Here is a 12,643-nt window from a genome sequence, read left to right as displayed (position 1 = left end):
AGAATACATTTCCTCGGGTCTTGCTACTGGGTGAAGAGACATGGAGTCTTGAGCTAAGTCTGCAGAGGATCCTTAAAAGCATGAGTCCCCAAATAGTCACTTTATGTTACTTGAGGCTGAGAGCAGCTCTGTAATTAAGGAGACCTTGATTATGGGTTGATTTCAGTCTGTAGAAGCATTTTAACAACAAATACACCTCATGATGATATGGCAGGTGCATCTGGAAGGAGAAATTAACATTAGGTGAAAAAAGGGCACTGGCCTGACACTTTTTGCTACCACTTGAAAATCCTGGGTTTGATTCTTGCAACTGGCCTCTCACTTTGTTGGAGGGTGGAGAGCTGGATTGCAAAAGCTGTAGCTGTAGTAGTAGAGGACTACGGTGTCTTGCTTAACAACATAAAACAGAAGAGTCTCTTCACTTCCATGCAGCACTTAGCCTGATTTAATGGTGTAATATCTAGCTAAACAACTTAGACCTAGAATAAAAATGGCATATCCTCTTAACCACAGGCATGCAAACTCAGAACACACTGCTGCTTCATTACTCCAGGCTGGGAACTATGTCTTAGCGAACATAATCCATGCACATAGCCTGATGACTGCCTGCACACATATCTCTGTTAGAATAGACTGGTGCGGATCATACATTGACCAAACTCCTGCAGGGGTCAACACTATAGCAGACATCTTTCTATTGGAAAACCGTCTCTAGTGACTGTGCTGTCACATGGCACCACATCTCCTTAAACAGGATGGAACATACTGATACATCTTTGCCACAGAGTGATTATGGGCTAGTTTATACAACCATTCATGGTGAGTAGCACCTTATCCCATTGAGAACAATGGGACTATTCATGGGGTAATAGTCTATGTGAGTTAAGACATCTCAGTCTGGCCCTATGCAAACAATTCAGGAAAGAGAAGCCTGGAGTTCATTTACAGGTACTTCTGACAGCCAACAATCCATGTGGTATTCCAGATGCAGCTAGACCACACAGAAGTGCCAAAATACCCAGTAGCAGGTAAGAGACTATGGGGACCTTGTGTGCAGGACGGTTATTTCTGGTTAGGTAGGACACTAGGAGACAGAATAAACCACAAAGACAATTTCCACCTGAGTTCATACACAGATTGTCCACCACATTAGGTATCAGGCATCTTTCTGTCAGTTAAAAATTTAACAATCCCTTTTCAAAGCAATATACAGTTACTAGTTTTAATTAATAATCCTGAAAACCCCTGACGAGTATTAATGTTCTCACTTTACAGATCAGGGAACTGAGACACAGATGCTGTGATGAAATAGATTAAGTTAATCTGTACTAAATCACTCAGACCAAAATAAGAGTTCTACACAAATTTACACCACATCAATTTAAAAACACATTTTTAGTTAAACCAGTGCAAGTCTGTGCGTAGACCAGGCCTGGGTGACAGGGCTGAGATTAGACCTCAAGAACTAGCTCCTAGTTCTTTGTCCAAGCCACAACATCATGCCGCTGCAGCATGTACAGATGGTTTAGTATTCAGGGAGAGAGAACTGGATTCTACCTGGTTCATACATTATAATAATAATCAGGGACTGGGGAATGCAATTTAAAGTGGGAGGCCCATAGATTTGCTTCCCTTCTTCTCCTCTCAGGCCCCTCCACTACCTCACTATCCTGACACCCCCACAACCCATGAGCCCTTACGCCTTCTGCAGCTGGGCCAAATTTGAGTTGAATGAATAGCACTGCAACTTGACACATGGGGTTGCAGTGGCACTCCGGTTTGGCCTGGTCAAAAAATAGCTAGGTCATGGCCCGGGTGCCCCACGCTCACCCCCCAGCTCCCTGTGCTACAATGATAATTCTTAACCAAATCCCCAGTGCAGAATCTTTACTGATGGTGATGCATGAATTTGAAAACAACAACCACCACCACCAGATTTAACTTTTAAATCCCAGACTGAGTTTACAGAGCTGGGTGCTAAACTCCATCTTTTCACATGTACAATGAAGAAATTTGATCTCGGGTCACTGAGAGACATAAACATGGAACCTCATGATGCGAGTTTTACAGAGTCAGTTTTCAGAACAGAAATACACTTTAAGAACAGAGAACTATTACTATATTGTACACAACTCTGATAGGCTACAGGAAATTGAATGAACTCAACTGAAAAATTAATTGGTCCTCCTGGCTAATTTTAACTTTGCAGCATGGTACTTAAAATGAATACTGCCCAGCTTGAAGTAGACTTTTTAGAATGAGTCAGAAAGAAAACTGACAACTCCATAGGAGTATAGTTTAAAATGAAACAAAGAATTAGCATTTTTATAACGTCACCCATTTAAAGGTGTTAACTGTCATGTTGTTAGTCAGATTTGTAATTTAGTTAGCTATTACTTGAGTTTATGTCAAGACCTTGGACTACAGATTAAATAACATGGATCAGGAACTGTGAATAATTGGGGCAGCCCTCTGAAAGCTAAATCCAAAGAAATGTCAGCCTCTTTCCTAATAAGTTGCTTATCTGGAACATGTAAGTAAGTAAAGTATTAACACAGAACAGAACAAAATGGAAGTCATTACAGTGAGTAAGGTTAGGCAGGTACTGGGGTTTGCAATCCTTTATAAGCACTGTTGGCTCCAGACTGCGTATAGATGACATACATCTTACTAGCAACAGCATCAATGAAAAACAATTTATACGGACAAAAGAGCCATTGATTAAATTACCAATATCAGCCAGTTTACACTGGGAAGTTAGTTTATCCTGGATCCCCTGCCTCCCATCACAAAACAACAGCCCACCACCCTAAACACTAGATTATAGCAGGAAAGCACACAATGTTCCAAGACATATCCTGGCTATTAGAAAATAACCTGTTGCACCAAAGAAAGGAGACATAAGCTCATACTACAGCTAGTGAGTATTTTTCTCTTTCTCCCCAAGAACTGTTTGTGCTGCATCACAGATGGTGCCTTTTGTAATTTCCACAAGCAGAGGCAAAAAACAATTGCTTTGCCTGGAAAACTGAGCAAACTATGTTAGAACAGAGCTCCAAGACCAGAATTTCCCTCCTAGATCCCTACATGGGGGCTCTTTGCATGGATTTTCCCCTTTCCATATAGAGGAGAGGCTCAGCTGCCTTTGCAGTACTTATCCCCCATATGCATCCCTCCAGATTTTGCTGATGCTTCTCCATGTGGTCCAGCAGGTTCATGCTGGGTCAGGAGATGGGGGATGGCTGTGAGGAGAGCAAGACCATGAGACCCCCAAATTCTCTCCTGTCCTGCAGAGAATCCCTAGATAAGATGAGTCTGTATTGTTTTTTTCATGGAGGCAGATGTGGTTGAGAAAGAGCTTGCAGGCAATGTGACAGGGAGACAAGCGTGAGTAGCCACTGGGTCCACAGCCTGTATGCAGATGGCCTTCTGAGATCCTGCAGTACTGCTGACATGCCCTTATAGAAGCAAACTCCATCTCCTTGACGGAATAATGGGGGGGACATCTCTGTGAGAAGGTCCTTGTGGAGATTTCCTCACTCTGAGAGCCCACTGTGCAGGTTTTTAAAAAAAAACAACAAACACTTGAGGGCGAGATTCTGTTGCATAGAAATCCCACAGAAATTAAAAGGAGCACAGCAGAACACAGAATCAAAACCTTAATCTTTTTAGGAAGATTCCAGATGGCGCAATGCAAAGGGATGAGGATTATCAGCCACATGATTGTGAAAGATGCATTATTTAGCTTTTTAAAGGGAAAACAGAAGTTCTTTATTTTGCTGTTACGTTTTTCTTAGTTGACAAAGATTTGTATCAGTCTTTCTTAGAGATTGACCATTGCTCAGGAAATGCCAGTCAGTCACCTGGACAAGGAACAGGAATTTATTTCAGCTGCAGAACGTAAGAGGCATTTGTAGCCCCCCATTTCCCCAAGAAATAAGGTATTTTGAGGAAAGAACATGGGTGCAGTTTCATTGCTTTAGAAAAGAGCTACTTCATGCTTAAAAATAGACTAAATGATAGAAATAGAAATGACCATCCTCAGGCAAACTCTGCATGAGTCATGCTGGCAAAAGCGTATTTATCCCAGAATGCTGCCTAAAACAGTACAACTTGACACTCCCCTCCCCCGCAACTTGGATCTGTAGAGTGCCACCAGGACCAGTAAGGGGAAGCCTAAGGTTGGGGGAACTAAAGCATAAAATGAAGGAAGTGCATGTGAGCTTGCACAGCACCTGCCCCCATACTGCCCAATGCAATCAAATGATAGTACTGCCTCCTTTCCACCCTCACTCCCAGAATGACGGAGTTCAAGCAGGTGGGCAGTTTAAGAATTTATCAAGGAGCAGCACTGTAATTAAAAAGACAAAAACGTAAAACAGACTTTCAACTTTATGGCTCAACTTGCCTTTAAATCAAATACCAATTCCAGCCTCTATTTTACACTGAAATGATGTTATTAGTGAACTTGTGACACTATGTTTAATGACACCTTGAAGCACACTAGAAGAAATGTGACAGTGAGCAAGAGGAGAATTCTGCAGTGGAGAGTACACCTGAATACCAATTGTAGTAAGAGGAGGCCCTGAAACATAAACCCTTATCAGAGGCCCGGTATGAGGCCTAAGGCCTGAACTAAAGTAATGGTCAAGACTTTGCTAACATAAAGCAAAAAGTTAAGCTGTGAGCCAGAGCAGGCCCTGCTCACAGAAGCTGGCAAGGAAAGGGCTGATGCTGCAAAAAGAGACATACCTAAAAGGTACTGGACACCAGATATCAGAACATTCGCATACTTGTACACTTCACACAGAAAACAAGGAACAGGCTGACCCATCTCAATGACAGGGCCAAAAGGGTAATATGATGGATAGAGTTGTTTTGTTCGAACCAACATGTACAAGGTGAGAGGCGGCACCTTACTACCTAAAGGGGTTGTACCTTGCTACGTAGAGGGGTTGCACCTCAGTACGTCAGGAGTGATGTGTAACTTGTATAAGAATGCATCCCTGAGTGGATGTCTTTGTCCAGCCTAGGGGGCAGTGGAAAGTCCCGCCACTGACTGAGCTGAGTCCATTGCCAGGGGGCACATATTTGTAGTATGTCCTGTAGAATAAAGTCTAGAGGGAACTATCATTGTGCTTCGTTTGACAATAAACCTGGCCGAAGTGCCTTCGTACCTTACTAGAGTGTGTGGTCATTAGGGGTTCTGCTGTGTCAGCTATCTGCGCAGAGCTGGGACAGCACACAGAGGGAGCACACGCAGCCGATTGTTTTGCACAGTCTCCCTGCCTTCCATTATTCCTTCCCTGGATCTTGGGGACTGGTATGCTGCTCTCAATTTAAAGGACACTTACTTTCACATTTCCATCTTCCAAGGCCACAGAAGATTCCTCAGGTTTATTGTGAAGCAGATGCATTGCCAATTTGCTGTACTCCCGTTTGGCCTGTCAGCAGCCCCGTGGGTGTTCACAAAATGTATGGTAGTAGTGGCAGCCTTCCTGAGGAGCCAGGGAGTGCAAGTCTACCTGTATCTGGAGGACTGGCTAGTCAGAGGCCAGTCCATGGCTCAGGTAGAGTCCAGCCTCCACCTCATTCAGTCGATGTTCCAGGTCTTAGGCCTGCTCATAAATGCACAGAAGTCTACCCTCATTCCGGTACAGAGGACAGAGATTATTGGAATGGTGCTCACTGTGATGTTGCACTCTATATGATTTTATGAAAATATGCTAATAAGTGTGAATATAATGTAACTGGAATATGCTTCTTTCAAAAGGTCTCTTGTAAGGTATCATTACAAAGCTTATAATCTACTGTGTGCATCCTATTTGTATGTATGTATGTATGTATCATTCTTGTATCTGAAACTAGAAATATGAAATATAACTGAGGGCCTATTGTAATTATGCAAAATGTGGGCCATTGTGATTTGGAATCTTGATGGCTCCCATCAACCAGGACAATTGACTGTGGATGGCTCAGTTTGCTTGCAAGCCTTCCTGTGAGTCAGGCTGGGAGGAATGAAGGCTTGGGGTCTCAGAGGACATTTTCAGTTAAGCCTGCAGCTTTTGGGGGATGTTGTTCAGACCTGAGTCTGTGATTGTAGCAGGATAGCATGTCTGGCTCAAACCAGGCAGGGCACTGAAGTCCCAAGCTGCCAAGGAAAACGGGCTCAGAGGCAGTCTCGGCACATCAGGTGGCAAGCCCAAAGGGGGTTTCTGTGATCCAACCCGTCACACTCACCTCCACCCAGGTCAGACTCTTCCTCTCAGGTCAGTTTCAGATAATCATGTCCCTGTTAGTACCTAAGGGACCACCTACAACAGCCCATTCTTGTCTGAGCTCTTCAGTCACATGGCCTTTTGCCATGTAGTACACCAGGTTACTTAGGCCCCTTCAGACATGGCTGGCCTCAGTGTATTTTGCCAAACTGTCACCATCTGGACTTAGTCTTCACAATACCTTCCCCAGCTCTCACCTCCCTTAATTGGTGGCTGGACCCACTGACGGTTTGCACAGGTGTTCCCGTCTCATGGCTCCATCCATCGATACCTCTGGCCCCTAGTCGATATCCCTAGTCAGCACAAGACTGGGGAGCTCACCTAGGGCCCCTGAGACTCCAAGGCCTGTGGTCTCCAGAAGAGCTCTCGTTACACATCAACATCATAGAGCTCAGGGCAGTTCGGCTGGCCTGTCAAGCAGTCCTGCCTCACATTTCAGGCAGGAGCATGCTGGTGCTTATGGAGAACACTGCAGCTAGGTTCCACCTCAACAGGCAGGGAGGGGTCTCACTCCCTTCCTCCCCTCCTCCCGATGTCAGGAAGCATCTTCTTATGGGAGTTCTTCATAGACCACTCACTTCTCCTCAAGGCTTCTCACCTTCTGGGAGCGCAGAACAAACTGGCAGATCACCTCAGCAGGACTTTCTTCAATCACCACAAGTGGTCCCTTTGCCCAGACATGATGAGGGACATTTTGCAATGGTGGGGACTCCCCAGATGTGCCTGGTTGCAAACAGGTCTAACGGGAAGTGTCACCAGTTTTGCTTCCCCCAAAACCACAGCCCGGGTTCACTCACGGATGTTTTCTTGCTCCCGTGGACAGGTCACCTGTTCTTTGCTTCCCTCCTCATCTCGCTCGTGCACAAGATTCTGCTAAAAATCAAGTGGGACCGGCTCTTTGTACATGACATTTGATTTTTTTTAACAGCAGTGTCCTTTGGGGTTGCATTCTGGGGGCCCTCACAATCACCGTAGCAGAGGTTATAAGGGTCAGGGTGGCCTAAACCACCTTTTAGTTTCTTCATCAATGACTCTGAATGGCAGAATGGGGACTGAGAGTGGGTCGTGGAATCTGTATGGACAGCACATCTCAAAGAGCTACAACCACAGTTACTATAAAGTTAGTTACCCATTCTCTTTTCATTGAGACATTGTCCACATGGATTTTACTCTCAGTGATTAGCAGGCACTATTCCATGCTTGGAAGCAGTTAAAGGAGTCCTGTATAAATATCTTTTGAAAGATCACCCTACTAAAGCTTACATCTGATCCAGAGGCCTGTACCAAGGCACAGTGAGAAGTATGGACTGAACTCAATGGCCCTGCCTTACATATTTCAATCAGAGGGAAGTTGTTCAAAATGTCAGTGGAGGCTGCCTGGGCTCAAGTTGAATGAGACCTGATGTGCCCACAGAGATTCCTTTTTTTGCTAACACATAGCAGGTACATATACAGTTGGAGATCCATTTAGATAATCGCTGTGAGGATACTGGTGGTCCTCACTTATTTCACAAATGCAACAGTCTTAGTTAGGAGCTAATCAATTTCATTCTGACTAAATAATAGAACACTCTAACCACAACCCGTGTGTGAAGTTTTGCTTTGGCTGGTGAAGAATGAAATTTGGGGACAAGAGACCAGCAGGTGAAAACACTGGTTAATGTGAAAATCAGACTGTTAGGCAAGAACTTTGGATGAGGCCTAAGAGTGACTTTGTCCTTCTGAAAGATAGCATAGGAGGGCCTGAATCTCTTCTATTCTCCTGGCTGATGTTATGTCTTCATTGAGAAGTATTGGAAGGAGCAGGTAGACATGGGGTCAGAGGGGGAGTCATCAAACCACCCAGCACTACACTGAGATCACATGAAGGAGGGTGTTCTCCAACAGGTGGAAAAGCTGGTTCAGTCCTTTAATAAATTTTCCCATAGTGGAATGAGAGAATACTATGTGGCCCTGTAATGGGATTCACTCACCATGGATTTCAGAGTAGCAGCCGTGTTAGTCTGTATCCGTAAAAAGAACAGGAGTACTTGTGGCACCTTAAAGACTAACAAATTTATTTTAGCATGAGCTTTCGTGAGCTACAGCTCACTTCTTCGGATGCATAGAATGGAACACACAGACAGGAGATATTTATACATACAGAGAACATGAAAAGGTGGAAGTATGCATAACAACAGGAAAAGTCTAATCAATTGAGATGAGCTATCATCAGCAGGAGGAAAAAAACCTTTTTGAAGTGGTAATTAAGATGGCCCATAGAAGGTGTGAGGAGAACTCACCATAGAAATGCCTCCCTGTGGCCAGGCATGGCATAGCAGCTATTCTTCACTTTGGCACCCCTGCTGACAATTGCTCCTTTGCTGTGGTGGTCTCTCTTCCATACCAGTCCTCTGGCCAGGTCATGGTATTAAAGGCAACCCCTTGCAGGAAAACAAAGTTCAACAAACAAAAGTCCAACAAATAATTCCTGGATCTTTTTTTAGGTCATCGCCTACCTCTAGGCTTTGAATTATTTTAATCCCCTTATGTCTGGGGGCTTTATGCCCCCTTCCCAGTCGCTGGGAAGTCGCTGTAACCAGTCGCTGTAACCAGAAGGTGGGTTGTTGGTAGGGGAGCCCAGGCCCTTCCACTCCACTGGGCTCCCACTCAGGGCCCTCTGGGGCTACCAGGGATCTGGCAACCAAGGCTGCTCTCCATGAGCCACTTCCTATTCCCCCCCAGCCCAGTCCAAGCTTTCCCCTGCTGGGGTAGTTCAAACCAAGAAAATAAAAAGGGATTACCAATGTCCAGGGTCCACATGTGGGGGAGAAGGGAATACTTCCTCTTTGATTGTTTCTGGGATAAGTCTTCCCTTCCCTAAGAGAGGGCTCTTTGGGGCAGTTATGTTAAAGACTTCAGCCTTCCCTCGGCTTGGTGCTGCTGGAACTGTGGGCTGCAGGTCTGCTCTCTTCTAGGTCTGCCCCCCAAACGAGCTGTTTCCCTGACTTTTAATTCCTCCACCAGATGGAGCATTTGCTGCAGGTGTGGTAGGATGGGGTTGGCTGGGACCAAAATAATCCCTTAACCCCTTGTTGCTCAGTGTGAGGTTTGTATACCCCATCACACTTCCTGAATCTTACCCTTTGAATGAAGGGTCTAGAATGGGTCTCCATCCTCCTTTCTTCTTTGGTATCAGATAATACCTTGAATAGAACCACTTTTCGCTATAAGGGAGAGGAACTGGTTCTATCACCCCTAATTTCAATAGAGAGTCTATTTCTTGCTTTAGCAGACTCTCACTGAGATAGCCATAAAGTGGATAATAACGGGTGGTAATTACTGCTAAGATGCATCTGTCTGATGTTATGGCTTCCCCATACACTTCAGAAGACTGCATGATGATTTCCATAGGGAGGAGCAGGAAAAGCATAGGAAATTGTTAGATCCAAATGGCTGGGTGGTATGCAGCTCTCAACCTTTCCATCAAAATTGTTGCTTTGCTCAAGAAGATGATCGTGTGTTACTTGCACCCAAAGACATTGGTCTCTTTTTCTGGAACCATGGTCATTTCCCTGGGAGATCCGATGATCTGTAGTGAGGTGCTTGGAAGGACCTTTGCCTTTGGAAGACTGAAGTCTGTGTTTTCTTTTGATTGCAGGTGTATATATTCCAAGGGATTGCAATGTCACAGAGAGTCATTGGTCCTGTCATTGAAGAGAGTCAACCCATTGAAGGGAAGGTCTTCTATTGTTTTAGTCCTACCTTTGGAATTTTTGACATCTGAAGCCACGATAATCTGCACATCATCTGTAGCAACTGAACCCAAGGCTGCATCTGCCATGTCTAAAGCATCTTGTAATGCTGAACTGGCTATAGAGTGTCCCTCACAGTCCCTGAAACTGATCCCTTTTGTCATGTGGTAATTAAAAAAAAAATCCAATAATTTGTTATAGTTTACATAACCAGACCTCAGATCAAAGCCTGGAATTAACTATTCTAAACTGAAGAGTAGCTGATGAGTAACATTTTTGACAGGTAAAATTGCTTGTATTCCTTATCCTGTGGTGTTGATCTGGAATGATGCTGTGTTGTTCATTCATTGGTCACCTCTACCACCAGGGAATTTGGCAGTGGATGAAAAAATAAAAATCCTGAGACTTTAGGTAGTACATAACTTTTATCATCCGTTTTACAGGTAGGAAGAATTATAGCTGGGGTACTCCATATAGTTTTTGCTTGACTCAATAATGCTATGTTTATTTTAAGTGCCTCATTTTGACAACTGAAGACTATCTAAAAGCTTATGCTGAGACTCTTGGATGACTTCCAAGGGAATTTTTAGGTTTTCTGAATTCCTTTCATCAGCTCCTAGAAATGGTTGAAGTCCTCATCATAAGTGGAGCGCAAAGACATAACTGCCTCATCCAGAGACGAAGATGAAATATTCTCTATGGGAAGTAGCTTTTCTGTTATCTGCTGATTCTCTTCCTGAATCACTTCTTTCTGAGATAGTTGTTGTGGTTGATAAGGTGAAAGCGGTTGCTTACCCCAAGTCTCTCTACTAGGATGTCTGCAACTTGTCTCAGCCCTAGTCCCATTAGGGTCTCAGGGTTTCCAAAAATTCCACTAGGAGTCCCATTTGGAAAAGGGGCCCTCGTGGGGCACCATACCAAAAGTTTTCTCCTTCTGAGTACTTAAGAGTATTCAGCCTTAGAATAATATTCTGAAGGAAGGGCTCCCAGTGATTATGAAGATGAGCTCTGTATGCTCTATTGTATGGGTGGGCAAACTACAGCCCAGGGGCCACATCTGGCCCTTCAGATGTTTTAAAAAAAATCTGGCCCTTGAGCTCTTGCTGGGGAGCAGGGTCCAGGGCTTGCCCCATTCCAGCACTTCAGCTACGGAGTGGGGTTGGGGGCTTGCCCTGCTCTGCGTAGCTCCTGAAAATCAGCAGCATGTCCCCCCTCTGGCTCCTACACACAGGGCAGCCAGAGGGCTCCACAGGCTGCCCCCACCCCAAGTACCACCTCCACAGCTCCCATGGGCCAGGAACTGCGTCCAATGGGAGCCGTCTGCCCACGCCTCCACGTAGGAGCCGGCGGGGGGACATGACACTGCTTCCAGGAGCTGCTTGAGGTAAGTGCCTGCCCCACTCCTGTGCCCCAATCCCCTGCCCCAGCCCTGATCCCGTCCACCCTCCGAACCCCTCAGTCCAAGCACCCTCCTGCACCCCCAACTCCTCATCCCCAGACCCACCCCAAACCCCACACCCCCAGCTGGAGCCCCCTCCCACATGCTGAATTCCTCATTTCTGACTCCACCAGAGCCCTAACCCCCTCCCAGAGCGCAACCTCCAATTTTGTGAGCATTCATGGCCTGCCATACAATTTCCATACCCAGATGTGGCCCTTGGACCAAAAAGTTTGCCCATCCTTGCTCTATTGTGACTCCAATGAGCTATCTTCATCAGAATCTCTCAGTGGAGCAGTGGATGGCTGTAGCACCCACAATGGCATTCCTGATCCTGTTGGCACTGGAGAGTCCAGCAGTACTGGGTTATGTACTTCCCCTTTTTGGTGACCCTGTACAGATATCTAAAAATGGGGATTAAAGCTCTTCTGGTACCAAGAAGTCACTTGAAAATAAAAACCTACCCAGTACCTGTGAAAGGAACAGAGAGGGCATTCTTTCCTTCCTAACTGTTACCATTCTTGGCTCAGGGAGAGCCACTGACTTAAATGGTGCTGTATCTTTATGTACAGGCTGTGGCAATTGCTTGGGCAGTCTTGCTCTGCACACACTGTATTCCCTCGGAAACAGCCATATTAGATTTACGTGGCTTCTAATGCAATACTGTGTGTTTTGAAGATGGTGCTGAATGTGCTTGCTTAGCACTCAGTGTTGAGTTCATGTTCTTTCCTGGTATCACCAACTCAGTACCCCAGACTTTGGAGCCTTAGTGGTACCTCTAGCAGGATGTGAGGTATCCCAGGGAGATTTCTGAAGTGATTTCAACCTTGTTAGGTAATCCAATTCCCTTGTCATCCTCAGTAAGGTGGCAAAGTTTGCAGACGATACAAAACTACTCAAGATAGTTAAGTCTAAAGCAGATTGTGAAGAGTTACAAAGGGATCTCACAAAACTGAGTGATTGGGCAACAAAATTACAGATTAAATTCAATGTTGAAAAATGCAAAGTAATGCACACTGGAAAACAATCCCAACTATATATACAAAATACTAAATTATCTGTTACCACTCAAGAAAGAAATCTTGGAGTCATTGTGGATAGTTCTCTGAAAACCATCTGCTCAATGTGCAGCGGCAGTCAAAAAAGCTAACAAATTTTAAGAATCATTAGGAAAGGTATAGATAGTTTCTGTC

The 12,643-nt window shown here is 44.9% G+C and overlaps 1 protein-coding gene across 4 annotated transcripts in view; it reads right to left on the bottom strand.

Moving 5' to 3' along the window:
- Positions 1-12,643, bottom strand: part of DEPDC1 (DEP domain containing 1) — a 36,780-nt gene that overhangs the window by 3,809 nt on the left and 20,328 nt on the right. The window contains exon 13 of one of the 4 annotated variants that reach the window (XM_039484854.1): positions 90-220. The exons of the other annotated variants lie outside the window; for them this stretch is intronic. The gene's annotated coding sequence lies outside the window, so the exon portion shown is untranslated. Of the gene's footprint in view, positions 1-89; positions 221-12,643 lie in introns of those variants that run through there. 4 annotated transcript variants of the gene reach the window in all.

This window comes from Mauremys reevesii, linkage group 8 (assembly GCF_016161935.1).
Source record: "Mauremys reevesii isolate NIE-2019 linkage group 8, ASM1616193v1, whole genome shotgun sequence".
NCBI classification, from domain to species: Eukaryota; Metazoa; Chordata; order Testudines; family Geoemydidae; genus Mauremys; species Mauremys reevesii.
This window is presented reverse-complemented; position numbering and strand designations above follow the sequence as displayed.